Source organism: Rhinoderma darwinii, unplaced genomic scaffold (genome assembly GCF_050947455.1).
Source record: "Rhinoderma darwinii isolate aRhiDar2 unplaced genomic scaffold, aRhiDar2.hap1 Scaffold_609, whole genome shotgun sequence".
NCBI lineage: Eukaryota > Metazoa > Chordata > Amphibia > Anura > Rhinodermatidae > Rhinoderma > Rhinoderma darwinii.
Genome location: NW_027464164.1, coordinates 26,061 through 50,965, shown reverse-complemented (window position 1 = coordinate 50,965; position 24,905 = coordinate 26,061). Strand labels below are relative to the sequence as shown.

The 24,905-nt window shown below is 43.3% G+C and overlaps 66 pseudogenes; all 66 read left to right on the top strand.

Annotated features, from left to right (window-relative positions):
• Positions 1-40: 40 nt before the first annotated feature.
• Positions 41-159, top strand: LOC142725782 (5S ribosomal RNA; annotated as a pseudogene).
• Positions 160-226: 67 nt separating this feature from the next.
• On the top strand, positions 227-345 carry LOC142725990 (5S ribosomal RNA; annotated as a pseudogene).
• A 67-nt stretch (positions 346-412) lies between these two features.
• On the top strand, positions 413-531 carry LOC142725888 (5S ribosomal RNA; annotated as a pseudogene).
• A 67-nt stretch (positions 532-598) lies between these two features.
• Positions 599-717, top strand: LOC142726106 (5S ribosomal RNA; annotated as a pseudogene).
• A 67-nt stretch (positions 718-784) lies between these two features.
• LOC142726034 (5S ribosomal RNA) lies at positions 785-903 on the top strand (annotated as a pseudogene).
• A 67-nt stretch (positions 904-970) lies between these two features.
• Positions 971-1,089, top strand: LOC142725988 (5S ribosomal RNA; annotated as a pseudogene).
• Positions 1,090-1,156: 67 nt separating this feature from the next.
• On the top strand, positions 1,157-1,275 carry LOC142725886 (5S ribosomal RNA; annotated as a pseudogene).
• A 67-nt stretch (positions 1,276-1,342) lies between these two features.
• LOC142726105 (5S ribosomal RNA) lies at positions 1,343-1,461 on the top strand (annotated as a pseudogene).
• A 67-nt stretch (positions 1,462-1,528) lies between these two features.
• LOC142725857 (5S ribosomal RNA) lies at positions 1,529-1,647 on the top strand (annotated as a pseudogene).
• Positions 1,648-1,714: 67 nt separating this feature from the next.
• On the top strand, positions 1,715-1,833 carry LOC142725623 (5S ribosomal RNA; annotated as a pseudogene).
• A 67-nt stretch (positions 1,834-1,900) lies between these two features.
• On the top strand, positions 1,901-2,019 carry LOC142725963 (5S ribosomal RNA; annotated as a pseudogene).
• An 11,407-nt stretch (positions 2,020-13,426) lies between these two features.
• Positions 13,427-13,545, top strand: LOC142726051 (5S ribosomal RNA; annotated as a pseudogene).
• A 67-nt stretch (positions 13,546-13,612) lies between these two features.
• On the top strand, positions 13,613-13,731 carry LOC142725642 (5S ribosomal RNA; annotated as a pseudogene).
• Positions 13,732-13,984: 253 nt separating this feature from the next.
• Positions 13,985-14,103, top strand: LOC142726117 (5S ribosomal RNA; annotated as a pseudogene).
• Positions 14,104-14,170: 67 nt separating this feature from the next.
• LOC142726067 (5S ribosomal RNA) lies at positions 14,171-14,289 on the top strand (annotated as a pseudogene).
• Positions 14,290-14,542: 253 nt separating this feature from the next.
• Positions 14,543-14,661, top strand: LOC142725848 (5S ribosomal RNA; annotated as a pseudogene).
• A 67-nt stretch (positions 14,662-14,728) lies between these two features.
• LOC142726066 (5S ribosomal RNA) lies at positions 14,729-14,847 on the top strand (annotated as a pseudogene).
• Positions 14,848-14,914: 67 nt separating this feature from the next.
• On the top strand, positions 14,915-15,033 carry LOC142725949 (5S ribosomal RNA; annotated as a pseudogene).
• Positions 15,034-15,100: 67 nt separating this feature from the next.
• LOC142726047 (5S ribosomal RNA) lies at positions 15,101-15,219 on the top strand (annotated as a pseudogene).
• Positions 15,220-15,286: 67 nt separating this feature from the next.
• On the top strand, positions 15,287-15,405 carry LOC142725795 (5S ribosomal RNA; annotated as a pseudogene).
• A 67-nt stretch (positions 15,406-15,472) lies between these two features.
• On the top strand, positions 15,473-15,591 carry LOC142725640 (5S ribosomal RNA; annotated as a pseudogene).
• Positions 15,592-15,658: 67 nt separating this feature from the next.
• Positions 15,659-15,777, top strand: LOC142725722 (5S ribosomal RNA; annotated as a pseudogene).
• A 253-nt stretch (positions 15,778-16,030) lies between these two features.
• On the top strand, positions 16,031-16,149 carry LOC142726043 (5S ribosomal RNA; annotated as a pseudogene).
• Positions 16,150-16,216: 67 nt separating this feature from the next.
• On the top strand, positions 16,217-16,335 carry LOC142725800 (5S ribosomal RNA; annotated as a pseudogene).
• A 67-nt stretch (positions 16,336-16,402) lies between these two features.
• On the top strand, positions 16,403-16,521 carry LOC142725788 (5S ribosomal RNA; annotated as a pseudogene).
• Positions 16,522-16,588: 67 nt separating this feature from the next.
• Positions 16,589-16,707, top strand: LOC142726041 (5S ribosomal RNA; annotated as a pseudogene).
• A 67-nt stretch (positions 16,708-16,774) lies between these two features.
• On the top strand, positions 16,775-16,893 carry LOC142725609 (5S ribosomal RNA; annotated as a pseudogene).
• A 67-nt stretch (positions 16,894-16,960) lies between these two features.
• On the top strand, positions 16,961-17,079 carry LOC142725786 (5S ribosomal RNA; annotated as a pseudogene).
• Positions 17,080-17,146: 67 nt separating this feature from the next.
• LOC142725650 (5S ribosomal RNA) lies at positions 17,147-17,265 on the top strand (annotated as a pseudogene).
• Positions 17,266-17,332: 67 nt separating this feature from the next.
• Positions 17,333-17,451, top strand: LOC142725596 (5S ribosomal RNA; annotated as a pseudogene).
• Positions 17,452-17,518: 67 nt separating this feature from the next.
• LOC142725702 (5S ribosomal RNA) lies at positions 17,519-17,637 on the top strand (annotated as a pseudogene).
• Positions 17,638-17,890: 253 nt separating this feature from the next.
• On the top strand, positions 17,891-18,009 carry LOC142725753 (5S ribosomal RNA; annotated as a pseudogene).
• A 67-nt stretch (positions 18,010-18,076) lies between these two features.
• Positions 18,077-18,195, top strand: LOC142726002 (5S ribosomal RNA; annotated as a pseudogene).
• Positions 18,196-18,262: 67 nt separating this feature from the next.
• On the top strand, positions 18,263-18,381 carry LOC142725951 (5S ribosomal RNA; annotated as a pseudogene).
• A 67-nt stretch (positions 18,382-18,448) lies between these two features.
• Positions 18,449-18,567, top strand: LOC142725583 (5S ribosomal RNA; annotated as a pseudogene).
• A 67-nt stretch (positions 18,568-18,634) lies between these two features.
• Positions 18,635-18,753, top strand: LOC142725660 (5S ribosomal RNA; annotated as a pseudogene).
• Positions 18,754-18,820: 67 nt separating this feature from the next.
• Positions 18,821-18,939, top strand: LOC142725701 (5S ribosomal RNA; annotated as a pseudogene).
• A 253-nt stretch (positions 18,940-19,192) lies between these two features.
• Positions 19,193-19,311, top strand: LOC142725752 (5S ribosomal RNA; annotated as a pseudogene).
• Positions 19,312-19,564: 253 nt separating this feature from the next.
• Positions 19,565-19,683, top strand: LOC142725938 (5S ribosomal RNA; annotated as a pseudogene).
• Positions 19,684-19,750: 67 nt separating this feature from the next.
• LOC142726068 (5S ribosomal RNA) lies at positions 19,751-19,869 on the top strand (annotated as a pseudogene).
• Positions 19,870-19,936: 67 nt separating this feature from the next.
• LOC142725659 (5S ribosomal RNA) lies at positions 19,937-20,055 on the top strand (annotated as a pseudogene).
• A 67-nt stretch (positions 20,056-20,122) lies between these two features.
• Positions 20,123-20,241, top strand: LOC142725972 (5S ribosomal RNA; annotated as a pseudogene).
• A 67-nt stretch (positions 20,242-20,308) lies between these two features.
• LOC142725826 (5S ribosomal RNA) lies at positions 20,309-20,427 on the top strand (annotated as a pseudogene).
• Positions 20,428-20,494: 67 nt separating this feature from the next.
• LOC142726102 (5S ribosomal RNA) lies at positions 20,495-20,613 on the top strand (annotated as a pseudogene).
• A 67-nt stretch (positions 20,614-20,680) lies between these two features.
• LOC142725926 (5S ribosomal RNA) lies at positions 20,681-20,799 on the top strand (annotated as a pseudogene).
• Positions 20,800-20,866: 67 nt separating this feature from the next.
• Positions 20,867-20,985, top strand: LOC142725944 (5S ribosomal RNA; annotated as a pseudogene).
• Positions 20,986-21,052: 67 nt separating this feature from the next.
• LOC142725622 (5S ribosomal RNA) lies at positions 21,053-21,171 on the top strand (annotated as a pseudogene).
• A 67-nt stretch (positions 21,172-21,238) lies between these two features.
• Positions 21,239-21,357, top strand: LOC142725914 (5S ribosomal RNA; annotated as a pseudogene).
• A 67-nt stretch (positions 21,358-21,424) lies between these two features.
• Positions 21,425-21,543, top strand: LOC142725620 (5S ribosomal RNA; annotated as a pseudogene).
• A 67-nt stretch (positions 21,544-21,610) lies between these two features.
• LOC142726015 (5S ribosomal RNA) lies at positions 21,611-21,729 on the top strand (annotated as a pseudogene).
• Positions 21,730-21,796: 67 nt separating this feature from the next.
• LOC142725902 (5S ribosomal RNA) lies at positions 21,797-21,915 on the top strand (annotated as a pseudogene).
• Positions 21,916-21,982: 67 nt separating this feature from the next.
• On the top strand, positions 21,983-22,101 carry LOC142725685 (5S ribosomal RNA; annotated as a pseudogene).
• A 67-nt stretch (positions 22,102-22,168) lies between these two features.
• On the top strand, positions 22,169-22,287 carry LOC142725856 (5S ribosomal RNA; annotated as a pseudogene).
• A 67-nt stretch (positions 22,288-22,354) lies between these two features.
• Positions 22,355-22,473, top strand: LOC142725833 (5S ribosomal RNA; annotated as a pseudogene).
• A 67-nt stretch (positions 22,474-22,540) lies between these two features.
• On the top strand, positions 22,541-22,659 carry LOC142725890 (5S ribosomal RNA; annotated as a pseudogene).
• Positions 22,660-22,726: 67 nt separating this feature from the next.
• Positions 22,727-22,844, top strand: LOC142726107 (5S ribosomal RNA; annotated as a pseudogene).
• Positions 22,845-22,911: 67 nt separating this feature from the next.
• Positions 22,912-23,030, top strand: LOC142725797 (5S ribosomal RNA; annotated as a pseudogene).
• Positions 23,031-23,097: 67 nt separating this feature from the next.
• Positions 23,098-23,216, top strand: LOC142725878 (5S ribosomal RNA; annotated as a pseudogene).
• Positions 23,217-23,469: 253 nt separating this feature from the next.
• On the top strand, positions 23,470-23,588 carry LOC142725745 (5S ribosomal RNA; annotated as a pseudogene).
• Positions 23,589-23,655: 67 nt separating this feature from the next.
• LOC142725614 (5S ribosomal RNA) lies at positions 23,656-23,774 on the top strand (annotated as a pseudogene).
• Positions 23,775-23,841: 67 nt separating this feature from the next.
• LOC142725600 (5S ribosomal RNA) lies at positions 23,842-23,960 on the top strand (annotated as a pseudogene).
• Positions 23,961-24,027: 67 nt separating this feature from the next.
• LOC142725783 (5S ribosomal RNA) lies at positions 24,028-24,146 on the top strand (annotated as a pseudogene).
• Positions 24,147-24,213: 67 nt separating this feature from the next.
• On the top strand, positions 24,214-24,332 carry LOC142725866 (5S ribosomal RNA; annotated as a pseudogene).
• A 67-nt stretch (positions 24,333-24,399) lies between these two features.
• LOC142725690 (5S ribosomal RNA) lies at positions 24,400-24,518 on the top strand (annotated as a pseudogene).
• Positions 24,519-24,585: 67 nt separating this feature from the next.
• On the top strand, positions 24,586-24,704 carry LOC142725911 (5S ribosomal RNA; annotated as a pseudogene).
• Positions 24,705-24,771: 67 nt separating this feature from the next.
• LOC142725849 (5S ribosomal RNA) lies at positions 24,772-24,890 on the top strand (annotated as a pseudogene).
• Positions 24,891-24,905: the final 15 nt, after the last annotated feature.

Here is a 24,905-nt window from a genome sequence, read left to right as displayed (position 1 = left end):
CACAATAGATTAAATAGGACTATGGATTAAAGCATTTAACGTCAATGGCCATTCTAAGCTGAATGTGCCTGCTCTCGTCAGATCGCAGAAGTTACACACCTTAAGGCCTCGCTAGTACCGGTGTGGGAGACTGTCTGGGAATCCGTGGTGCGGTTGACTTTTTATTATGTCGTTTAGATTTTGTTTCACAATCGATTAAAAAGGACTATGGATTAAAGCATTTAATGTCAATGGCCATTCTAAGCTGAATGTGCCTGCTCTCGTCAGATTGCAGAAGTTACACAGTTTAAGGCCTCGCTAGTACCAGTGTGGGAGACTGTCTGGGAATCCGTGGTGCGGTTGTCTTTTTATTATGTCGTTTAGATTTTGTTTCACAATAGATTAAATAGGACTATGGATTAAAGCATTTAACGTCAATGGCCATTCCAAGCTGAATGTACCTGCTCTCGTCAGAACGCAGAAGTTACACAGCTTAAGGCCTCGCTAGTACCAGTGTGTGAGACTGTCTGGGAATCCGTGGTGCGGTTGACTTTTTATTATGTCGTTTAGATTTTGTTTCACAATCGATTAAAAAGGACTATGGATTAAAGCATTTAATGTCAATGGCCATTCTAAGCTGAATGTGCCTGCTCTCGTTAGATCGCAGAAGTTACACAGCTTAACGCCTCGCTGGTACCAGTGTGGGAGACTGTCTGGGAATCCGTGGTGCGGTTGACTTTTTATTATGTCGTTTAGATTTTGTTTCACAATAGATTAAATAGGACTATGGATTAAAGCATTTAACGTCAATGGCCATTCTAAGCTGAATGTGCCTGCTCTCGTCAGATCGCAGAAGTTACACAGCTTAAAGCCTAGCTAGTACCAGTGTGGGAGACTGTCTGGGAATCCGTGGTGCGGTTGACTTTTTATTATGTCGTTTAGATTTTGTTTCACAATCGATTAAAAAGGACTATGGATTAAAGCATTTAATGTCAATGGCCATTCTAAGCTGAATGTGCCTGCTCTCGTCAGATTGCAGAAGTTACACAGTTTAAGGCCTCGCTAGTACCAGTGTGGGAGACTGTCTGGGAATCCGTGGTGCGGTTGTCTTTTTATTATGTCGTTTAGATTTTGTTTCACAATAGATTAAATAGGACTATGGATTAAAGCATTTAACGTCAATGGCCATTCCAAGCTGAATGTACCTGCTCTCGTCAGAACGCAGAAGTTACACAGCTTAAGGCCTCGCTAGTACCAGTGTGTGAGACTGTCTGGGAATCCGTGGTGCGGTTGACTTTTTATTATGTCGTTTAGATTTTGTTTCACAATCGATTAAAAAGGACTATGGATTAAAGCATTTAATGTCAATGGCCATTCTAAGCTGAATGTGCCTGCTCTCGTTAGATCGCAGAAGTTACACAGCTTAACGCCTCGCTGGTACCAGTGTGGGAGACTGTCTGGGAATCCGTGGTGCGGTTGACTTTTTATTATGTCGTTTAGATTTTGTTTCACAATAGATTAAATAGGACTATGGATTAAAGCATTTAACGTCAATGGCCATTCTAAGCTGAATGTGCCTGCTCTCGTCAGAACGCAGAAGTTACACAGCTTAAGGCCTCGCTAGTACCAGTGTGGGAGACTGTCTGGGAATCCGTGGAGCGGTTGAATTATTATTATGTCGTTTAGATTTTGTTTCACAATCGATTAAAAAGGACTATGGATTAAAGCATTTAATGTCAATGGCCATTCTAAGCTGAATGTCCCTGCTCTCGTCAGATCGCAGAAGTTACACAGCTTAAGGCCTCGCTAGTACCAGTGTGGGAGACTGTCTGGGAATCCGTGGTGCGGTTGACTTTTTATTATGTTGTTTAGATTTTGTTTCACAATAGATTAAATAGGACTATGGATTAAGGCTTTAAATGTCAATGGCCATTCTAAGCTGAATGTGCCTGCTCTCGTCAGATCGCAGAAGTTACACAGCTTAAGGCCTCGCTAGTACCAGTGTGGGAGACTGTCTGGGAATCCGTGGTGCGGTTGACTTTTTATTATGTAGTTTAGATTTTGTTTCACAATTGATTAAAAAGGACTATGGATTGACTTCCGGTTCCGGCGCGCACATGAGTAGACGTGAGTGAGGAGAGCTCCGTTAACCCGACTCAAAAACCGGGGTCCCGAGGCTTGGTTACCTAACCTGAGGCTGCTGGCCGATAACCCTACGTACAGGCTTCTCTCCGGCGTATGGAGAGATATCTGGTGAAAACCGGGACCCCAGGATTAAAATCACAGGCCCTGCAGACTGACGACATGATGCCGCTGGGGAAAATGGCGCCTGAGCCGGCCAGGAACACGAGGAGTACGAGTTCGCGCTCGGCATCACAACCTCCTATGGTGCAGCCAGAAGGGGAAGAAGGTGAGCCTGAGACTATGTTTCACAATATGGACATTTCATGTCGAGTTTTGGCCAGGGAAGTAGCGAAACTTATAGCCCCAGATATTACAGCTTCTCTGGAGGCGACGGTGTCGAAATTATTGCACCAAATTCAGACGGATGTTTCAGCTCAGGCGGAAAGGCTTAACGATTTGGAACAACGGTTCAGTTTATTGGAGGATGAGCTAGCGGGAACACAGGAGGAGGTGAAGAAGGTGATAGCTTGCAATCTACAACTGGTTGATAAAGTGGATGACCTGGAGAATCGCTCGAGGAGGAGCAATTTACGTATTATTGGGCTCCCAGAGTCTATACCAGCAGGACAGCTGCTAAAGTTGTGTGCGGTGGAGTTGCCTCAGGCGCTGGGATTGCCAGCCCCGCTGAGAGCGGAGAGAGCTCATAGAGTGGGACCGATGCGAAGTGTGACCCAAGATGGCGCCCCAGCACGACCGCGACCAGTCATTGTGAAGTACCTGGACTATGTGGATAAAACGAATGTGTTACAGGCATACCGAAGGTCATCGGCACAAGTGAGAGTACGAGGCAGCAGAATTTTAATGTTTGGAGATTACTCGGCTGAGGTTACACGTAAGCGGCGGGCTTTTAGCACGGTGTGCTCTCTACTGGTCCAGAAACGCATTCGGTTCTCTCTGATGTTTCCCGCCATTCTCAGGATCTTCGAACCCGGCGGTGGGATGGAATCGTTTTCTTCTCCAGGGGAGGCGGCTAAATTTGTGGAAAGTTTGTCTAAAGACAATAATGGTGGTAGCCAGACGCACAGGGACGGATTGCCTCGCAGGGGACGTTCCAGAAACAGGAGTATCAGGAGGGGTCTCACCTCTTCTTCCCCGGATTGAAGGGAACTGTCCAGGCGGAGATGGAAGAAATCTCATGTTATTTTAAAGTTCCACATTGTTTGAGATAGAATTGTTATACCTATCGTTGCATCGGGGGTTGAGGTCTACTGATGTTAATGGCAGGGGAGGGTCCAGCTGAAGTGAGGCTTGAGGAAATTTTTCTTGCAAGGAGTCGGGTGGGAGTGTAAGGTGCTGTTGATATTTTAAGGGTATACAGGGAGTTCATGGTATACCAAAGAGTTTCTAGAGGTGGAATGCACAGAGATTCCACGCCAAAATGTGCGAAAAAAGAGAAGTCTGAAAGTAATAATGATCTGTTGTTGGGGTTTCAATTTTGTTTTATGTTTAGGGAGGGGGAAGGAGGGGGGGGAACTGTCTCGGTGAATGAGGTTTGCTTTGCCATTACTGTGAGATGCCTAAGGTAATTACATGGAATGTGAAGGGACTGCAGTCCCCACATAAACGCATGATGGTTCTTCGCCACCTGAAAAAGTTGAAAGCGGATATAGCGATTTTACAGGAAACCCACTTATTGGAACGTGATTTCCAGAGAATGAGTAAATTATGGGTGGGCACGGTAATGGGTTCTCCAGCAGTTAATGGCAAGGCGGGCGTCTTACTTCTCATACACAAAAGAATTGAATGTTCGGTGGTTACTTTTGAGCGGGATGAGGGGGGTAGATATTTGCATGTGATCTTGGAGGGTGCCATGGGGAGAGTGAGTCTGTACTGTATATATGCACCAAATGACAACAATCGGGTCTTTTTTAAATTTCTGGAAGGAAAACTTTTAGCGGATAAAGAACCTCAGATTCTGCTGGGAGGGGATCTTAATTCGGTCTTATGTACAACAGAGGACAGGAGAAGGGGGGATGGTAGGATGTTGGTGGAAAGAACACATGATAAAGTCTTGGCCCCATTATTGTCTTCCACGGGCATGGTAGATGTATGGAGAACACAATTTCCATTAGGTAGAGAATTCACTCATTTTTCTCATGCGCATACCGCATGGTCGCGTATTGACTATTTTATGGCTTCTCCGGTGCTCCTCTCTAGGATCCTCAGTGCTCGAATAGAGGACTTAGTGATATCAGATCATTCACCGGTTTCTTTGATCTTGGCAGATACGTTTAAAAGGGGGTCGGATATATTGTGGAAATTTCCGTCATTTCTGGCAACTGATGAATCCTTTCAATCCTGCTTGAAGGGCTGGTTAGGGGAATATAGTCAGGAAAATCAAGCTCATAGAGAAAACAGCCACTTGTTTTGGGACACAGCCAAGGCAGTGCTGAGGGGGAGGATCATTTCCTATGTTGCTTCGCTTAAACGGAAAACCAACAAACATTATAACGAGTCTAGCAGAAACCTTCGCATGAAATACACAGCGTACTTGGCAAACTCGACATTAGCGCTTAGGGGGGACTGGCTCACGGCAAAGGCAGAGTTTGAAAGGTGGCTGGATAAAAAAGAAAGGTTCCAGAGAGAGCAAACAACTGCGCATTTTTTCAGATATGGGAACAAATCAGGTTCCCTGCTGGCTAAAATGGCGAAAGGACAATTTCGCCCGACTCACATAGGGGGGTTGAGAGATGGGAATGGGGAAGTACAGAAAGATCCAAAAGTCGTCAATGATATACTGGGAGATTATTACACTGCGCTATATGCACAGGACATTTCGGAGAGGAATGAGGGGAGGGAGTTCCTGGACTCTGTAGCGTTACCATCTCTCTCGGACTCTGATAGAGAAGCATTAAACGCATTGATCACGGAACAAGAGATAATATCGACCATTAAATCATTGACGAATAACAAAGCGCCAGGGCCAGACGGATTTTCTAGTGATTTCTACAAACTTATGAGGGAGGAAGTCACGCCCATTTTATTGCCGGTGTATAATCGTATGCTGTTAAATAAGGAATTTTTGAAGTCGGGCAATGTAGCTTATATTAAAGTATTGTACAAGGATGGGAAAGATCCGGCTAACCCGGGGTCCTATCGACCAATCTCTTTGATAAATCAGGATGTTAAAATATTGTCGAAGATACTGGCAGATAGGTTGGCTATGTTTCTCCCTAATTTGATCGGGCCACACCAGGTGGGTTTTGTCAAGGGGAGGTCGGCGGTCAAAAACATACGCACGGTTTTGGCGGTTCAAGACGCAATGAGGAATTCTAATATGGAGGGTCATGATTCGCCAGCACTTTTAACGTTAGATGCCGAAAAGGCCTTCGATAATGTACACTGGGATTGGCTGAGGTTAGTTTTAGATAGATTTGGGATACAAGGATTGTTCAGGAATTACCTGGAAGCATTATATTCAGAACCTCTAGCTAGGGTGTTCACTGCAGGTTTTTTGTCAGCACCGATACATTTACAGAAGGGAACAAGGCAGGGATGCCCCTTGTCTCCGTTGCTGTTCGACTTGGCTTTGGAACCGCTAGCGAGACATCTCTTGTCATCCAGAGATTTTGAAGGGATTAAGGTTGGCAGCCAGGAGGTCAAGCTAACATGTTTTGCTGATGATCTTTTGTTATTTATGAAATCGCCTGGGGATCATTTGGGGGGGGTGCTGGAGAAGCTAAAATACTTTGGGTCCTTCTCAGGATATAAAGTCAATGCGCAAAAGAGTCAATTACTTTACTTGAAGGAATCAGGGGTAAGACCACCCTTGCAGGGCACGGTGGAAATAGCTAGATCGTATATTACATACCTGGGGATTAAAATAGGCAAATTTCCCTCTTCTCTCTATAAACTAAATTATTCACCCTTGTTTGAAAAAATCCATAAGGAACTAAATCGATGGGCGTCATTGCCATTGTCGTTGTTTGGGAGGGCTGCTCTTTTAAAAATGATAAGCTTTGCTCGACTGTTATATCCAATGCAGACCATACCCATATTTAGAGATGAGCGAACTTATCAAAAGTTCGGTTCGGCTAGTTCGCCGAATTTCACAAAAAAGTTCGGTTCGGACCGAACTAGTTCTGACCGAACCTGTCACTTACGTGCGCCGAGCATGCTACTGTCCAGGGTGCTGATAGAGTTAATGGGCTGCACTAACTCTTTCAGCAACCTTCACAGTACATGCTCGGCGCGCGGAAAATACCATTTAAATGTAATAAAAAAATAAAAATTATACGTTCGTACTTACTTTCCTCCTGTCCGGCCTCCAGCGATGACGTTTCATCCCTTTCGCCGCTGCAGCCAATCACAGGCTGTAGTGGCGGTCACGCACGTCAGGATGACGCTTCATCCCACGTGACCGCCTCTGCAGCCAATCACAGGCTGCAGCGGCGACATGAATGAAACGTCATCGCTGGAGGCCGGACAGGAGGAAAGTAAGTATGAACGTATTATTATTATTTTTTGGCATGTATGTATGTTGGCATGTATGTATGTATATCTGTGCATGTATGTTTGCATGTATGTTGGCATGTATGTATATATGTGCATGTTTGTATGTATATTTGCATGTATATATTTGCATGTATGTATTTTTGCATGTATGTTGTCATGTATGTATGTATGTATGTAGTCATGTATGTATATATGTGCATGTGTGTATGTATATTTGTATGTATGTTTGCATGTATGTTTGCATGAATGTATGTATATTTGCATGTGTGTATATATATATATATATATGTATGTATGTTGTCATGTATGTATGTATGTTGTCATGTATGTATATATGTGCATGTATGTTGGTATGTATATATGTGCATGTGTGTATGTATGTATATTTGCATGTATGTATGTTGTCATGTATGTATGTATATATGTGCATGTATGTTTGCATGTATGTTGGCATGTATGTATACATGTGCATGTTTGTATGTATATTTGCATGTATATATGTTTGCATGTGTGTATGTATGTTTGCATGTATGTATGTTTGCATGTATGTATGTTGTCATGTATGTTTGTATGTATGTTGTCATGTATGTATGTATATATGTGCATGTATGTATGTTTGCATGTTTTTATTTTTGCATGTATGTTTGCATGTATGTTTATATATGTGCATGTATGTAATTATGTTTGCATGTATTTATGTTTGCATGTATATTTGTGCATGCTTGTATATATGTATGTATGTATCTTTGCATGTTTGTTTGTATGTATGTATGTTTTCATGTGTGTGTGTATGCATGTATGTATGATAGTTTGCATGTATATATGTCTGTATGGCCATGTATGATACTGTCTGCTGGCGCCCTGTATCTAAGTCAACTTCGCGGCAGGCTTCTATACATGGTATAACAGTCAGTATCACACATTAAACTGAATCTAAGCCTACAACATGTTTTATTTCATTATTTTATTTTTTTACAGGTTTGGTGTTTGGACTACGTCGGTTTCGAGGACTACTTCGATGACGGTTTTTTTTCTACAATAAAATGGTTAATGAGGGTTGTGTTGGGGGTGCTTTATTTCAATAAAATATTTTATCTATATCTTTGTCTTTTTCTTTTCAAATTTTATTATTACCACTTTAGTAATGGCCGCTGTCTGAGTGACAACATCCATTACTAATGCGAGGCTTAGTGTTAGCCGGTGCAGAGGCTAACACTAACCACCATTATTACCCCGGTACCCAAAACCACCAGGGGTGCCGGGAAGAGCCAGGTACCATCCAGTACCCGACCATCTGTTGTGATGGTCGGGCCCTGGGGCGGCCGCAGGCTGGTATTATGAGGCTGGGAAGGGCCAAAAACAGTGGACCTTCCCACCCTTGTAATGCTAGGCTGCTGCTGCTGTGTTGTATCTGGCTGGTTATAAAAGTGGGGGGGGACCCCACGTCATTTTTTTAAATTATTTATTTATTTACATTTTTTTTTTAAAAAAGACATGGGGTTCCACCCAATTTATCATAACCAGCCACATACAACACAGTGTTATTAGCCTGGGAATGGACAAAACCAGTGGCCCTTCCCACCCATGTAATGCCAGACTGCTGCGGCCTTGTATATGGCTGGTTATTAAAAATGTGGGGGACCCGTCTATTGCTAAATTTGTTAAATTCCAAAAAAAAACGACGTGGGGGTCCCCCCCATTTTTATAACCAGCCCGATACAACACAGCAGCAGCAGCCTAGCATTACAAGGGTGGGAAGGTCCACTGATTTTGGCCCTTCCCAGCCTCATAATACCAGCCTACGGCCGCCCCAGTACCCGACCATCACAACAGATGGTTGGGTACTGGATCGTACCAAGCTCTTCCCGGCACCCCTGGTGGTGGTGGGTACCGGGGTAATAATGGGTGGTTAGTGCTAGCCTCTGCACCGGCTAACACTAAGTACCGCCTTAATAATGGACGCTGTCAATCAGCCAACTGCCATTATCTAGGCACTAATAAAGTTTGAAAAAAAAAACACAAAGACAATTCTTTTTTATTGAAATAAGAAATCCCCAACAAAACCCTCGTTAACCATTTTATTAAAATTTGAAAAAACGCAGATCTACGCAGTAGTCCAACGAATCGTAGATGTAGTCCAATCGGTACATCAAAATCTGCAACAACATAAAAAAACAGTTATCAATGTGAACAATACCAATACTTCTACTCACCTACACACATATATACACGCACACACAAACAAACAACCATACACAGACACACACATATATACACAAACACAACAAGATATACACACACACATAAACAGACAAACACACACATATACACGAACTCACACATATACAAACAAAAACACACATATCCAAACACACACACACACAGTTATACACACATACACGAACACATATACAAACAAAAACACACATACCCAAACACACATATACACAAACACATATACACAAACACACCCATATATACACACAAACACACACCCATATACACAAACACATATACACAAACACACCCATATATACACACAAACACACACCCATATACACACATATACACATATACAAAAACACACACAAACATCTACACACAAACATATACACAAATACACCCATATATACACAAACATATACACAAAACACATATACACAAACACACCCATATATACACACACACATATAAAAACAAAAACAGACAAAGTCACATACCCAAACACACATATATACACAAACACACACATACACAAACACGGTTTCTTTTAAATGCTGCTGGGGAACCCGCTCGATCCACTATATACGGCTGCGCTACAGTGCAGCATTTAAAAGAAACAGGATCCTGACCTGTCCATAGAGTTTAAGGCAGCACAGAGTATTTCAGGAGATGAGCGTGCAGATTCAGTGCTGCTGCGAACTCTGCTCTTACCATTACGTAGCTCTCAGTCTGTTACCTCTCCTCCACTCCTGTCCTCCAGAACACCTTCACATGATTGGCAAGTCACCACGTAATGGTAAGAGCAGAGTTCACAGCAGCACAGAGTATTTCAGGAGATGAGCGTGCGGATCTTGTGCGGGGTGGTGACTTGCCAATCACGTGAAGGTGTTATTGAGGACAGGAGTGGAGGAGAGGTAACAGACTGAGCTACGTAATGGTAAGAGCAGAGTTCACAGCAGCACTGAATCTGCACGCTCCTCTCCTGAAATACTCTGTGCTGCTGTGAACTCTGTTCTTACCATTACGTAGCTCAGTCTGTTACATCTCCTCCACTCCTGTCCTCTATAACACGTTCACATGATTGGCAAGTCACCACCACGCACAAGATCCGCACGCTCATCTCCTGAAATACTCTGTGCTGCTGTGAACTCTGCTCTTACCATTACGTGGTGACTTGCCAATCATGTGAAGGTGTTCTTGAGGACAGGAGTGGAGGAGAGATAACAGACTGAGAGCTACGTAATGGTAAGAGCAGAGTTCACAACAGCACTGAATCTGCACGCTCATCTCCTGAAATACTCTGTGCTGCCTTAAACTCTGTGGACAGGTCAGGATCCTGTTTCTTTTAAATGCTGCACTGTAGCGTAGCCTTATATAGTGGATCGAGCGGGTTCCCTAGCAGCATTTAAAAGAAACAGGATCCTGACCTGTCCACAGAGTTTAAGGCAGCACAGATTATTTCAGGAGATGAGCACGGGCAGCCGTTCGTTTTTCCGAGCCGTGCTCCCATCATGCACACGACCGTAAAAACACCCGTTATTGCGGGTCGTAATTACGACCCGCAATAACGGGCTCATAGACTTCTGTTACCCACGGGTACCTTTCCGTATTCTCACGGGAAGGTGCCCGTGCCGTTAAAAAAATAGAACATGTTCTATTTTACGGGCCGTGCTGCTATAATTATAATGACAGCACGGTTCGCAAAAGCGGCCAGCTGCCCGTGGCCGGCCGGCCGTGCTCGTACTTACGAGTCGTAATTACGAGCACGGCCCGTAAAATAAAAAAATAGAACATGTTCTATCTTTTTAACGGCACGGGCACCTTCCCGTGAGAAAACGGGAAGGTACCCGTGGCTAACAGAAGTCTATGGGCCCGCTATTTCGGGTCGTAATTACGACCCGTGATAACGGGTGTTTTTATGGTCGTGTGCATGAGGCCCCGTAATGATGGGTGGCTACAGGTGTGCACCCGTCATTACGGCAGCGTTGCTAGGCGACGTCAGTAAGGGTATGTGCACACACACTAATTACGTCCGTAATTGACGGACGTATTTCGGCCGCAAGTACCGGACCGAACACCCTGCAGGGAGCCGGGCTCCTAGCATCATATTTATGTACGATGCTAGGAGTCCCTGCCTCTCCGTGGAACTACTGTCCCGTACTGAAAACATGATTACAGTACGGGACAGTTGTCCTGCAGAGAGGCAGGGACTCCTAGCATCGTACATAAGTATGATGCTAGGAGCCCGGCTCCCTGCACTGTGTTCGGTCCGGTACTTGCGGCCGAAATACGTCCGTCATTTACGGACGTAATTAGTGTGTGTGCACATACACTAAATAGTCACTGTTCAGGGTGCTGAAAGAGTTAACTGATCGGCAGTAACTGTTTCAGTACCCTGGACAGTGACTACCGATCACAGTACCTGTAAAAAAAAAGACGTTCATACTTACCGAGAACTTTCTGCTTCCTCCAGTCCGGTCTCCTGGCCGTTGCCTTGGTGACGCGTCCCTCTCGACATCCGGCCCGACATTCCTTGATGACGATGCAGCCTTGTGAGCGCTGCAGCCAATCACAGGCTGCCGCGGCCTCTGCAGCCAATCACAGGCTGCAGAGGCCTCTGCAGCCAATCACAGGCTGCCGCGTCAGAAAAGGTCGGACTGGAGGAAGAAGAGGGACTCGTCAACAAGACAACGACCGGGTACGTATGAAATGCTTTTTATTTTATTTTTAATCAGCAGCCTCTTTTCTCTATCAGTGATTGATAGAGATAAGTGGCTCCCGATTTGTATAATGTTTTTGACCGGGTTCGGTCAAAACGGGTTCGGCCGAACCCGGTGAAGTTCGGATTCGCTGCGAACCGAACTTTACCGGAAGTTCGGACCGAAACCGGGTTCGGTTGTCCCGGTTCGCTCATCTCTACCCATATTGATCAAGCACCTAGATAACCAGAAATTACAGACAGCATTTTTACAATTCTTGTGGCAAAGGAAGAGACCTAGGATTGCATATAAAAAACTGGCACTGCCCAAAGTGGATGGAGGTATTCAGCTGCCACTTATACGATACTACAATTTAGCGGCCATCTGCAGACACATAGGGGATTGGATACATAACACCAATATGTACTCCAATGTTCAGCTGGAACAGGAATTGGCGGGAGCGGTTCCGCTGCAGGCCCTGCTACACATGTCATATGCTCAACTGCCTAATAACGTTAAGGCAAGTCTGTTGCTGAAAGATACAATCGGCACCTGGAAGGCGGTGCGGAAGCTTTTTGGTCTTCCGTATGGTCTTTCTAAATTCTGGCCGTTGTGGGATAACCCTATGTTTCCACAGGGGAGTCAGAATAAATTGTTTTCGCAGTGGAAAGATGAAGGGATCAAGGTCCTGGGCCAACTCATGAATGTTGAGGAGGGGAGATGGCTTACGTGGCAGGAGGTCTCTAGCAAATACAATTTGAGGGAAAATCAATATTTGCAATATGTTCAAATAACGGGGTTATGTAAAAACAAAGTCCGCAATATTGATGGAGTAGAGATACGGGGAGCATTTGATGGGATGGTGCCGCAGGGTGGTGCGGGGAGAAGCCTTGCAAGTCTATATGGTAAACTTCGGAATGCTCATCTTGATTCCTTTAGTACTTCCTGCTTTAGAACGTGGGAGTTGGAGCTGGAGGATCCAGACATCTCCAGCAAGATACGAGATGGATGGGAGAGGGTGAGGAAGGTCATGGTGAATGAACAGTGGCGTGAGATGCACTTCAGGCTAATGCACAGAGCGACATACGCCTTTAATTTATCCTACAGGGACGCTCCAGCACATTATCTGCGTAATTGTCCAAAATGCGACTTGCACAAAGCCAATTTACTTCATGGGATGTGGTTGTGCCCACAAATTCGCACGTTTTGGGATCGGGCTTTACAATTTATTAAAGATACCTGGGGGGAGGAGGTGCACGCAAGCCCACAGGCAGTGCTGTTTCACTATATTCCTTTGGAACCAGGGGGGGAGGGACCACCTCTAGTGGCCCGGAAAGGAGTGCATATGGCTTTATTGGCTATCAAAAAGTGCATCTTGCGTCACTGGCTACAGGCATCGGTCCCGGAAATTGCGGAGGTCGTGATTACTCTCAAGACTCTATTGGGGTATGATAAGACGGACCTAGAAAAACACAAAGAAAGGTCTACAGAACAATTTTTTAAAACTTGGCGTAAATTCATAGAGCAACATTATCCCACAGCAGAGATAGGGATGTTCATGCGCACATTTCGACACACATCATGGTATAGTTCACAGAGTATCCAGGGCACGCTAGGCATGCTGGTGGCCAGTTGAGAAAATGTTCACCGAGATGGGGGAGAGTTGGGGGGAGGGAAGGGAATTGTTGGTTGTGTTTTGTTTTACTGCATACCTTGCAACTTAATGATGACAAGTAAAATGAAAAAGAATTTTGAAGCTGGAACACATTGTTATTTGGTGTATATATTATTGTATGTGTGATACACATTGCATACTTGTAACTGTTCTGGTTTTGAATAAAAATATATTTGAAAAAAAAAAAGGACTATGGATTAAAGCATTTAATGTCAATGGCCATTCTAAGCTGAATGTGTCTGCTCTCGTCAGATCGTAGAAGTTACACAGCTTAAGGCCTCGCTAGTACCAGTGTGGGAGACTGTCTGGGAATCCGTGGTGCGGTTGTCTTTTTATTATGTCGTTTAGATTTTCTTTCACAATCGATTAAAAAGGACTATGGATTAAAGCATTTAATGTCAATGGCCATTCTAAGCTGAATGTACCTGCTCTCGTCAGATCGCAGAAGTTACACAGCTTAAGGCCTCGCTAGTACCAGTGTGGGAGACTGTCTGTGAATCCGTGGTGCGGTTGACTTTTTATTATGTCGTTTAGATTTTGTTTCACAATAGATTAAATATGACTATTGATTAAGGCTTTTAATGTCAATGGCCATTCTAAACTGAATGTGCCTGCTCTCGTCAGATCGCAGAACTTACAAAGCTTAAGGCCTTGCTAGTACCAGTGTGGGAGACTGTCTGGGAATCCTTGGTGCGGTTGACTATTTATTATGTCGTTTAGATTTTGTTTCACAATCGATTAAAAAGGACTATGGATTAAAGCATTTAATGTCAATGGCCATTCTAAGCTGAATGTGCCTGCTCTCGTTAGATCGCAGAAGTTACGCAGCTTAATGCCTCGCTAGTACCAGTGTGGGAGACTGTCTGGGATTCCGTGGTGCGGTTGACTTTTTATTATGTTGTTTAGATTTTGTTTCACAATAGATTAAATAGGACTATGGATTAAAGCATTTAAAGTCAATGGCCATTCCAAGCTGAATGTGCCTGCTCTCGTCAGATCGCAGAAGTTACACAGCTTAAGGTCTCGCTAGTACTAGTGTGGGAGACTGTCTGGGAATCCGTGGTGCGGTTGAATTTTTATTATGTCGTTTAGATTTTGTTTCACAATCGATTAAAAAGGACTATTGATTAAGGCTTTTAATGTCAATGGCCATTCTAAACTGAATGTGCCTGCTCTCGTCAGATCGCAGAACTTACACAGCTTAAGACCTTGCTAGTACCAGTGTGGGAGACTGTCTGGGAATCCTTGGTGCGGTTGACTATTTATTATGTCGTTTAGATTTTGTTTCACAATCGATTAAAAAGGACTATGGATTAAAGCATTTAATGTCAATGGCCATTCTAAGCTGAATGTGCCTGCTCTCGTTAGATCGCAGAAGTTACGCAGCTTAATGCCTCGCTAGTACCAGTGTGGGAGACTGTCTGGGAATCCGTGGTGCGGTTGACTTTTTATTATGTTGTTTAGATTTTGTTTCACAATAGATTAAATAGGACTATGGATTAAAGCATTTAAAGTCAATGGCCATTCCAAGCTGAATGTGCCTGCTCTCGTCAGATCGCAGAAGTTACACAGCTTAAGGTCTCGCTAGTACTAGTGTGGGAGACTGTCTGGGAATCCGTGGTGCGGTTGAATTTTTATTATGTCGTTTAGATTTTGTTTCACAATCGATTAAAAAGGACTATGGATTAAAGCATTTAATGTCAATGGCCATTCTAAGATGAATGTCCCTGCTCTCGTCAGATCGCAGAAGTTACACAGCTTAAGGCCCCGCTAGTACCAGTGTGGGAGACTATCTGGGAATCCGTGGTGCGGTAGACTTTTTATTATGTCGTTTAGATTTTGTTTCATAATCGATTAAAAAGGACTATGGATTAAAGCATTTAATGTCAATGGCCATTCTAAGCTGAATGTGCCTGCTCTCGTCAGATCGCAGAAGTTACACAGCTTAAGGCCTCGCTAGTACCAGTGTGGGAGAATGTCTGGGAATCAGTGGTGCAGTTGACTTTTTATTATGTTGTTTAGATTTTGTTTCACAATCGATTAAAAAGGACTATGGATTAAAGCATTTAAAGTCAATGGCCATTCTAAGCTGAATGTGCCTGCTCTCGTCAGATTGCAGAAGTTACACAGCTTAAGGCCTCACTAGTACCAGTGTGGGAGACTGTCTGGGAATCCGTGGTGCGGTTGACTATTTATTATGTCGTTTAGATTTTGTTTCACAATAGATTAAATAGGACTATGGATTAAAGCATTTAACGTCAATGGCCATTCTAAGCTGAATGTGCCTGCTCTCGTCAGATCGCAGAAGTAAAACAGCTTAAGGCCTCGCTAGTACCGGTGTGGGAGACTGTCTGGGAATCCGTGGTGCGGTTGAATTTTTATTATGTCGTTTAGATTTTGTTTCACAATCGATTAAAAAGGACTATGGATTAAAGCATTTAATGTCAATGGCCATTCTAAGCTGAATGTCCCTGCTCTCGTCAGATCGCAGAAGTTACACAGTTTAAGGCCTCGCTAGTACCAGTGTGGGAGACTGTCTGGGAATCCGTGGTGCGGTTGACTTTTTATTATGTCGTTTAGATTTTGTTTCACAATAGATTAAATAGGACTATGGATTAAAGCATTTAACGTCAATGGCCATTCTAAGCTGAATGTGCCTGCTCTTGTAAGAACGCAGAAGTTACACAGCTTAAGCCCTCGCTAGTACCAGTGTGGGAGACTGTCTGTGAATCCGTGGTGCGGTTGAATTTTTATTATGTCGTTTAGATTTTGTTTCACAATCGATTAAAAAGGACTATGGATTAAAGCATTTAATGTCAATGGCCATTCTAAGCTGAATGTCCCTGCTCTCGTCAGATCGCAGAAGTTACACAGCTTAAGGCATCGCTAGTACCAGTGTGGGAGACTGTCTGGGAATCCGTGGTACGGTTGACTTTTTATTATGTTGTTTAGATTTTGTTTCACAATAGATTAAATAGGACTATGGATTAAGGCTTTTAATGTCAATGGCCATTCTAAGCTGAATGTGCCTGCTCTCGTCAGATCACAGAAGTTACACAGCTTAAGGCCTCGCTAGTACCTGTGTGGGAGACTGTCTGGGAATCCGTGGTGCGGTTGACTTTTTATTATGTCGTTTAGATTTTGTTTCACAATCGATTAAAAAGGACTATGGATTAAAGCATTTAATGTCAATGGCCATTCTAAGCTGAATGTCCCTGCTCTCGTCAGATCGCAGAAGTTACACTGCTTAAGGCCTCGCTAGTACCAGTGTGGGAGACTGTCTGGGAATCCGTGGTGCGGTTGACTTTTTATTATGTCGTTTAGATTTTGTTTCACAATCGATTAAAAAGGACTATGGATTAAAGCATTTAATGTCAATGGCCATTCTAAGCTGAATGTCCCTGCTCTCGTCAGATCGCAGAAGTTACACAGCTTAAGGCATCGCTAGTACCAGTGTGGGAGACTGTCTGGGAATCCGTGGTACGGTTGACTTTTTATTATGTTGTTTAGATTTTGTTTCACAATAGATTAAATAGGACTATGGATTAAGGCTTTTAATGTCAATGGCCATTCTAAGCTGAATGTGCCTGCTCTCGTCAGATCGCAGAAGTTACACAGCTTAAGGCCTCGCTAGTACCTGTGTGGGAGACTGTCTGGGAATCCGTGGTGCGGTTGACTTTTTATTATGTCGTTTAGATTTTGTTTCACAATCGATTAAAAAGGACTATGGATTAAAGCATTTAATGTCAATGGCCATTCTAAGCTGAATGTCCCTGCTCTCGTCAGATCGCAGAAGTTACACTGCTTAAGGCCTCGCTAGTACCAGTGTGGGAGACTGTCTGGGAATCCGTGGTGCGGTTGACTTTTTATTATGTCGTTTAGATTTTGTTTCACAATCGATTAAAAAGGACTTTGGATTAAAGCATTTAATGTCAGTGGCCATTCTAAGCTGAATGTGCCTGCTCTCGTCAGATCGCAGAAGTTATACAGCTTAAGGCCTCGCTAGTACCAGTGTGGGAGACTGTCTGGGAATCCGTGGTGCGGTTGACTTTTTATTATGTTGTTTAGATTTTGTTTCACAATAGATTAAATAGGACTATGGATTAAGGCTTTTAATGTCAATGGCCATTCTAAGCTGAATGTGCCTGCTCTCGTCAGATCGCAGAAGTTACACAGCTTAAGGCCTCGCTAGTACCAGTGTGGGAGACTGTCTGGGAATCCGTGGTGCAGTTGACTTTTTATTATGTCGTTTAGATTTTGTTTCACAATCGATTAAAAAGGACTATGGATTAAAGCATTTAATGTCAATGGCCATTCTAGGCTGAATGTACCTGCTTTCGTCAGATCGCAGAAGTTACACAGCTTAAGGCCTCGCTAGTACCAGTGTGGGAGACTGTCTGGGAATCCGTGGTGCGGTTGACTTTTTATTATGTCGTTTAGATTTTGTTTCACAATAGATTAAATAGGACTATGGATTAATGCATTTAACGTCAATGGCTATTCTAAGCTGAATGTGCCTGCTCTCGTCGGAACGCAGAAGTTACACAGCTTAAGGCCTCGCTAGTACCAGTGTGGGAGACTGTCTGGGAATCCGTGGAGCGCTTGGCTTTTTATTATGTTGTTTAGATTTTGTTTCACAATAGATTAAATAGGACTATGGATTAAAGCATTTAACGTCAATGGCCGTTCTAAGCTGAATGTGCCTGCTCTCGTCAGAATGCAGAAGTTACGCAGCTTAAGGCCTCGCTAGTACCAGTGTGGGAGACTGTTTGGGAATACGTGGTGCGGTTGACTTTTTATTATGTCTTTTAGATTTTGTTTCACAATCGATTAAAAAGGACTATGGATTAAAGCATTTAATGTCAATGGCCATTCTAAGCTGAATGTCCCTTCTCTCGTCAGATCGCAGAAGTTACACAGCTTAAGGCCTCGCTAGTACCAGTGTGGGAGACTGTCTGGGAATCCGTGGTGCGGTTGACTTTTTATTATGTCGTTTAGATTTTGTTTCACAATAGATTAAAAAGGACTATGGATTAAAGAATTTAATGTCAATGGCCATTCTAAGCTGAATGTGCCTGCTCTCGTCAGATCGCAGAAGTTACACAGCTTAAGGCCTCGCTAGTACCAGTGTGGGAGACTGTCTGGGAATCCGTGGTGCGGTTGACTTTTTATTATGTCGTTTAGATTTTGTTTCACAATAGATTAAATAGGACTATGGATTAAAGCATTTAACGTCAATGGCCATTCTAAGCTGAATGTGCCTGCTCTCGTCAGAACGCAGAAGTTACACAGCTTAAGGCCTCGCTAGTACCAGTGTGGGAGACTGTCTGGGAATCCGTGGTGCGGTTGACTTTTTATTATGTCGTTTAGATTTTGTTTCACAATAGATTAAATAGGACTATGGATTAAGGCTTTTAATGTCAATGGCCATTCTAAGCTGAATGTGCCTGCTCTCGTCAGATCGCAGAAGTTACACAGCTTAAGGCCTTGCTAGTACCAGTGTGGGAGACTGTCTGGGAATCCGTGGTGCGGTTGACTTTTTATTATGTCGTTTAGATTTTGTTTCACAATCGATTAAAAAGGACTATGGATTAAAGCATTTAATGTCAATGGCCATTCTAGGCTGAATGTACCTGCTTTCGTCAGATCGCAGAAGTTACACAGCTTAAGGCCTCGCTAGTACCAGTGTGGGAGACTGTCTGGGAATCCGTGGTGCGGTTGACTTTTTATTATGTCGTTTAGATTTTGTTTCACAATAGATTAAATAGGACTATGGATTAATGCATTTAACGTCAATGGCTATTCTAAGCTGAATGTGCCTGCTCTCGTCGGAACGCAGAAGTTACACAGCTTAAGGCCTCGCTAGTACCAGTGTGGGAGACTGTCTGGGAATCCGTGGAGCGCTTGGCTTTTTATTATGTTGTTTAGATTTTGTTTCACAATAGATTAAATAGGACTATGGATTAAAGCATTTAACGTCAATGGCCGTTCTAAGCTGAATGTGCCTGCTCTCGTCAGAATGCAGAAGTTACGCAGCTTAAGGCCTCGCTAGTACCAGTGTGGGAGACTGTTTGGGAATACGTGGTGCGGTTGACTTTTTATTATGTCTTTTAGATTTTGTTTCACAATCGATTAAAAAGGACTATGGATTAAAGCATTTAATGTCAATGGCCATTCTAAGCTGAATGTCCCTTCTCTTGTCAGATCGCAGAAGTTACACAGCTTAAGGCCTCGCTAGTACCAGTGTGGGAGACTGTCTGGGAATCCGTGGTGCGGTTGACTTTTTATTATGTCGTTTAGATTTTGTTTCACAATCGATTAAAAAGGACTATGGATTAAAGAATTTAATGTCAATGGCCATTCTAAGCTGAATGTGCCTGCTCTCGTCAGATCGCAGAAGTTACACAGCTTAAGGCCTCGCTAGTACCAGTGTGGGAGACTGTCTGGGAATCCGTGGTGCGGTTGACTTTTTATTATGTCGTTTAGATTTTGTTTCACAATAGATTAAATAGGACTATGGATTAAAGCATTTAACGTCAATGGCCATTCTAAGCTGAATGTGCCTGCTCTCGTCAGAACGCAGAAGTTACACAGCTTAAGGCCTCGCTAGTACCAGTGTGGGAGACTGTCTGGGAATCCGTGGTGCGGTTGACTTTTTATTATGTCGTTTAGATTTTGTTTCACAATAGATTAAATAGGACTATGGATTAAGGCTTTTAATGTCAATGGCCATTCTAAGCTGAATGTGCCTGCTCTCGTCAGATCGCAGAAGTTACACAGCTTAAGGCCTTGCTAGTACCAGTGTGGGAGACTGTCTGGGAATCCGTGGTGCGGTTGACTTTTTATTATGTCGTTTAGATTTTGTTTCACAATCGATTAAAAAGGACTATGGATTAAAGCATTTAATGTCAATGGCCATTCTAAGCTGAATGTGCCTGCTCTCGTTAGATCGCAGAAGTTACACAGCTTAACGCCTCGCTAGTACCAGTGTGGGAGACTGTCTGGGAATCCGTGGTGCGGTTGACTTTTTATTATGTCGTTTAGATTTTGTTTCACAATAGATTAAATAGGACTATGGATTAAAGCAGTTAACGTCAATGGCCATTCTAAGCTGAATGTCCCTGCTCTCGTCAGATCGCAGAAGTTACACAGCTTAAGGCCTCGCTAGTACCAGTGTGGGAGACTGTCTGGGAATCCGTGGTGCGGTTGAATTTTTATTATGTCGTTTAGATTTTGTTTCACAATCGATTAAAAAGGACTATGGATTAAAGCATTTAATGTCAATGGCAATTCTAAGCTGAATGTGCCTGCTCTCGTCAGATCGAAGAAGTTACACAGCTTGAGGCCTCGCTAGTACCAGTGTGGGAGACTGTCTGGGAATCCGTGGTGCGGTTGACTTTTTATTATGTCGTTTAGATTTTGTTTCACAATCGATTAAAAAGGACTATGGATTAAAGCATTTAATGTCAATGGCCATTCTAAGCTGAATGTGCCTGCTCTCGTCAGATCGCAGAAGTTACACAGCTTAAGGCCTCGCTAGTACCAGTGTGGGAGACTGTCTGGGAATCCGTGGTGCGGTTGACTTTTTATTATGTCGTTTAGATTTTGTTTCACAATAGATTAAATAGGACTATGGATTAAAGCATATAATGTCAATGGCCATTCTAAGCTGAATGTGCCTGCTCTCGTCAGAACGCAGAAGTTACACAGCTTAAGGCCTCGCTAGTGCCAGTGTGGGAGACTGTCTGGGAATCCGTGGTGCGGTTGAATTTTTATTATGTCGTTTAGATTTTGTTTCACAATCGATTAAAAAGGACTATGGATTAAAGCATTTAACGTCAATGGCCATTCTAAGCTGAATGTCCCTGCTCTCGTCAGATCGCAGAAGTTACACAGCTTAAGGCCTCGCTAGTACCAGTGTGGGAGACTGTCTGGGAATCCGTGGTGCGGTTGACTTTTTATTATGTCGTTTAGATTTTGTTTCACAATCGATTAAAAAGGACTATGGATTAAAGCATTTAATGTCAATGGCCATTCTAAGCTGAATGTGCCTGCTCTCGTCAGATCGCAGAAGTTACACAGCTTAAGGCCTCGCTAGTACCAGTGTGGGAGACTGTCTGGGAATCCGTGGTGCGGTTGACTTTTTATTATGTCGTTTAGATTTTGTTTCACAATCGATTAAAAAGGACTATGGATTAAAGCATTTAATGTCAATGGCCATTCTAAGCTGAATGTCCCTGCTCTCGTCAGATCGCAGAAGTTACACAGCTTAAGGCCTCGCTAGTACCAGTGTGGGAGACTGTCTGGGAATCCGTGGTGCGGTTGACTTTTTATTATGTCGTTTAGATTTTGTTTCACAATCGATTAAAAAGGACTATGGATTAAAGCATTTAATGTCAATGGCCATTCTAAGCTGAATGTGCCTGCTCTCGTCAGATCGCAGAAGTTACACAGCTTAAGGCCTCGCTAGTACCAGTGTGGGAGACTGTCTGGGGATCCGTGGTGCGGTTGAATTTTTATTATGTCGTTTAGATTTTGTTTCACAATCGATTAAAAAGGACTATGGATTAAAGCATTTAATGTCAATGGCCATTCTAAGCTGAATGTGCCTGCTCTCGTCAGATCGCAGAAGTTACACAGCTTAAGGCCTCGCTAGTACCAGTGTGGGAGACTGTCTGGGAATCCGTGGTGCGGTTGACTTTTTATTATGTCGTTTAGATTTTGTTTCACAATAGATTAAATAGGACTATGGATTAAAGCATTTAACGTCAATGGCCATTCTAAGCTGAATGTGCCTGCTCTCGTCAGAACGCAGAAGTTACACAGCTTAAGGCCTCGCTAGTACCAGTGTGGGAGACTGTCTGGGAATCCGTGGTGCGGTTGAATTTTTATTATGTCGTTTAGATTTTGTTTCACAATCGATTAAAAAGGACTATGGATTAAAGCATTTAATGTCAATGGCCATTCTAAGCTGAATGTGCCTGTTCTCGTCAGATCGCAGAAGTTACACAGCTTAAGGCCTCGCTAGTACCAGTGTGGGAGACTGTCTGGGAATCCGTGGTGCGGTTGAATTTTTATTATGTCGTTTAGATTTTGTTACACAATCGATTAAAAAGGACTATGGATTAAAGCATTTAATGTCAATGGCCATTCTAAGCTGAATGTGCCTGCTCTCATCAGATCGCAGAAGTTACACAGCTTAAGGCCTCGCTAGTACCAGTGTGGGAGAATGTCTGGGAATCCGTGGTGCAGTTGACTTTTTATTATGTCGTTTAGATTTTGTTTCACAATCGATTAAAAAGGACTATGGATTAAAGCATTTAATGTCAATGGCCATTCTAAGCTGAATGTGCCTGCTCTCGTCAGATCGCAGAAGTTACACAGCTTAAGGCCTCGCTAGTACCAGTGTGGGAGACTGTCTGGGAATCCGTGGTGCGGTTGACTTTTTATTATGTCGTTTAGATTTTGTTTCACAATAGATTAAATAGGACTATGGATTAAAGCATTTAACGTCAATGGCCATTCTAAGCTGAATGTGCCTGCTCTCGTCAGAACGCAGAAGTTACACAGCTTAAGGCCTGCTAGTACCAGTGTGGGAGACTGTCTGGGAATCCGTGGTGCGGTTGAATTTTTATTATGTCGTTTAGATTTTGTTTCACAATCGATTAAAAAGGACTATGGATTAAAGCATTTAATGTCAATGGCCATTCTAAGCTGAATGTCCCTGCTCTCGTCAGATCGCAGAAGTTACACAGCTTAAGGCCTCGCTAGTACAAGTGTGGGAGACTGTCTGGGAATCCGTGGTGCGGTTGACTTTTTATTATGTTGTTTAGATTTTGTTTCACAATAGATTAAATAGGACTATGGATTAAGGCTTTTAATGTCAATGGCCATTCTAAGCTGAATGTGCCTGCTCTCGTCAGATCGCAGAAGTTACACAGCTTAAGGCCTCGCTAGTACCAGTGTGGGAGACTGTCTGGGAATCCGTGGTGCGGTTGACTTTTTATTATGTCGTTTAGATTTTGTTTCACAATCGATTAAAAAGGACTATGGATTAAAGCATTTAATGTCAATGGCCATTCTAAGCTGAATGTGCCTTCTCTCGTTAGATCGCAGAAGTTACACAGCTTAACGCCTCGCTAGTACCAGTGTGGGAGACTGTCTGGGAATCCGTGGTGCGGTTGACTTTTTATTATGTCGTTTAGATTTTGTTTCACAATAGATTAAAAAGGACTATGGATTAAAGCATTTAACGTCAATGGCCATTCTAAGCTGAATGTGCCTGCTCTCGTCAGATCGCAGAAGTTACACAGCTTAAGGCCTCGCTAGTACCAGTGTGGGAGACTGTCTGGGAATCCGTGGTGCGGTTGAATTTTTATTATGTCGTTTAGATTTTGTTTCACAATCGATTAAAAAGGACTATGGATTAAAGCATTTATTGTCAATGGCCATTCTAAGCTGAATGTGCCTGCTCTCGTCAGATCGCAGAAGTTACACAGCTTAAGGCCTCGCTAGTACCAATGTGGGAGACTGTCTGGGAATCCGTGGTGCGGTTGACTTTTTATTATGTCGTTTAGATTTTGTTTCACAATCGATTAAATAGGACTATGGATTAAAGCATTTAACGTCAATGGCCATTCTAAGCTGAATGTGCCTGCTCTCGTCAGAACGCAGAAGTTACACAGCTTAAGGCCTCGCTAGTACCAGTGTGGGAGACTGTCTGGGAATCCGTGGTGCGGTTGACGTTTTATTATGTTGTTTAGCTTTTGTTTCACAATAGATTAAATAGGACTATGGATTAAGGCTTTTAATGTCAATGGCCATTCTAAGCTGAATGTGCCTGCTCTCGTCAGATCGCAGAAGTTACACAGCTTAAGGCCTCGCTAGTACCAGTGTGGGAGACTGTCTGGGAATCCATGGTGCGGTTGACTTTTTATTATGTCGTTTAGATTTTGTTTCACAATCGATTAAAAAGGACTATGGATTAAAGCATTTAATGTCAATGGCCATTCTAAGCTGAATGTGCCTGCTCTCGTCAGATCGCAGAAGTTACACAGCTTAAGGCCTCGCTAGTACCAGTGTGGGAGACTGTCTGGGAATCCGTGGTGCGGTTGACTTTTTATTATGTCGTTTCGATTTTGTTTCACAATCGATTAAAAAGGACTATGGATTAAAGCATTTAATGTCAATGGCCATTCTAAGCTGAATGTGCCTGCTCTCGTCAGATCGCAGAAGTTACACAGCTTAAGGCCTCGCTAGTACCAGTGTGGGAGACTGTCTGGGAATCCGTGGTGCGGTTGCCTTTTTATTATGTCGTTTAGATTTTGTTTCACAATAGATTAAATAGGACTATGGATTAAAGCATTCAACGTTAATGGCCATTCTAAGCTGAATGTGCCTGCTCTCGTCAGAACGCAGAAGTTACACAGCTTAAGGCCTGGCTAGTACCAGTGTGGGAGACTGTCTGGGAATCCGTGGTGCGGTTGAATTTTTATTATGTCGTTTAGATTTTGTTTCACAATCGATTAAAAAGGACTATGGATTAAAGCATTTACTGTCAATGGCCATTCTAAGCTGAATGTCCCTGCTCTCGTCAGATCGCAGAAGTTACACAGCTTAAGGCCTCGCTAGTACCAGTGTGGCAGACTGTCTGGGAATCCGTGGTGCGGTTGACTTTTTATTATGTCGTT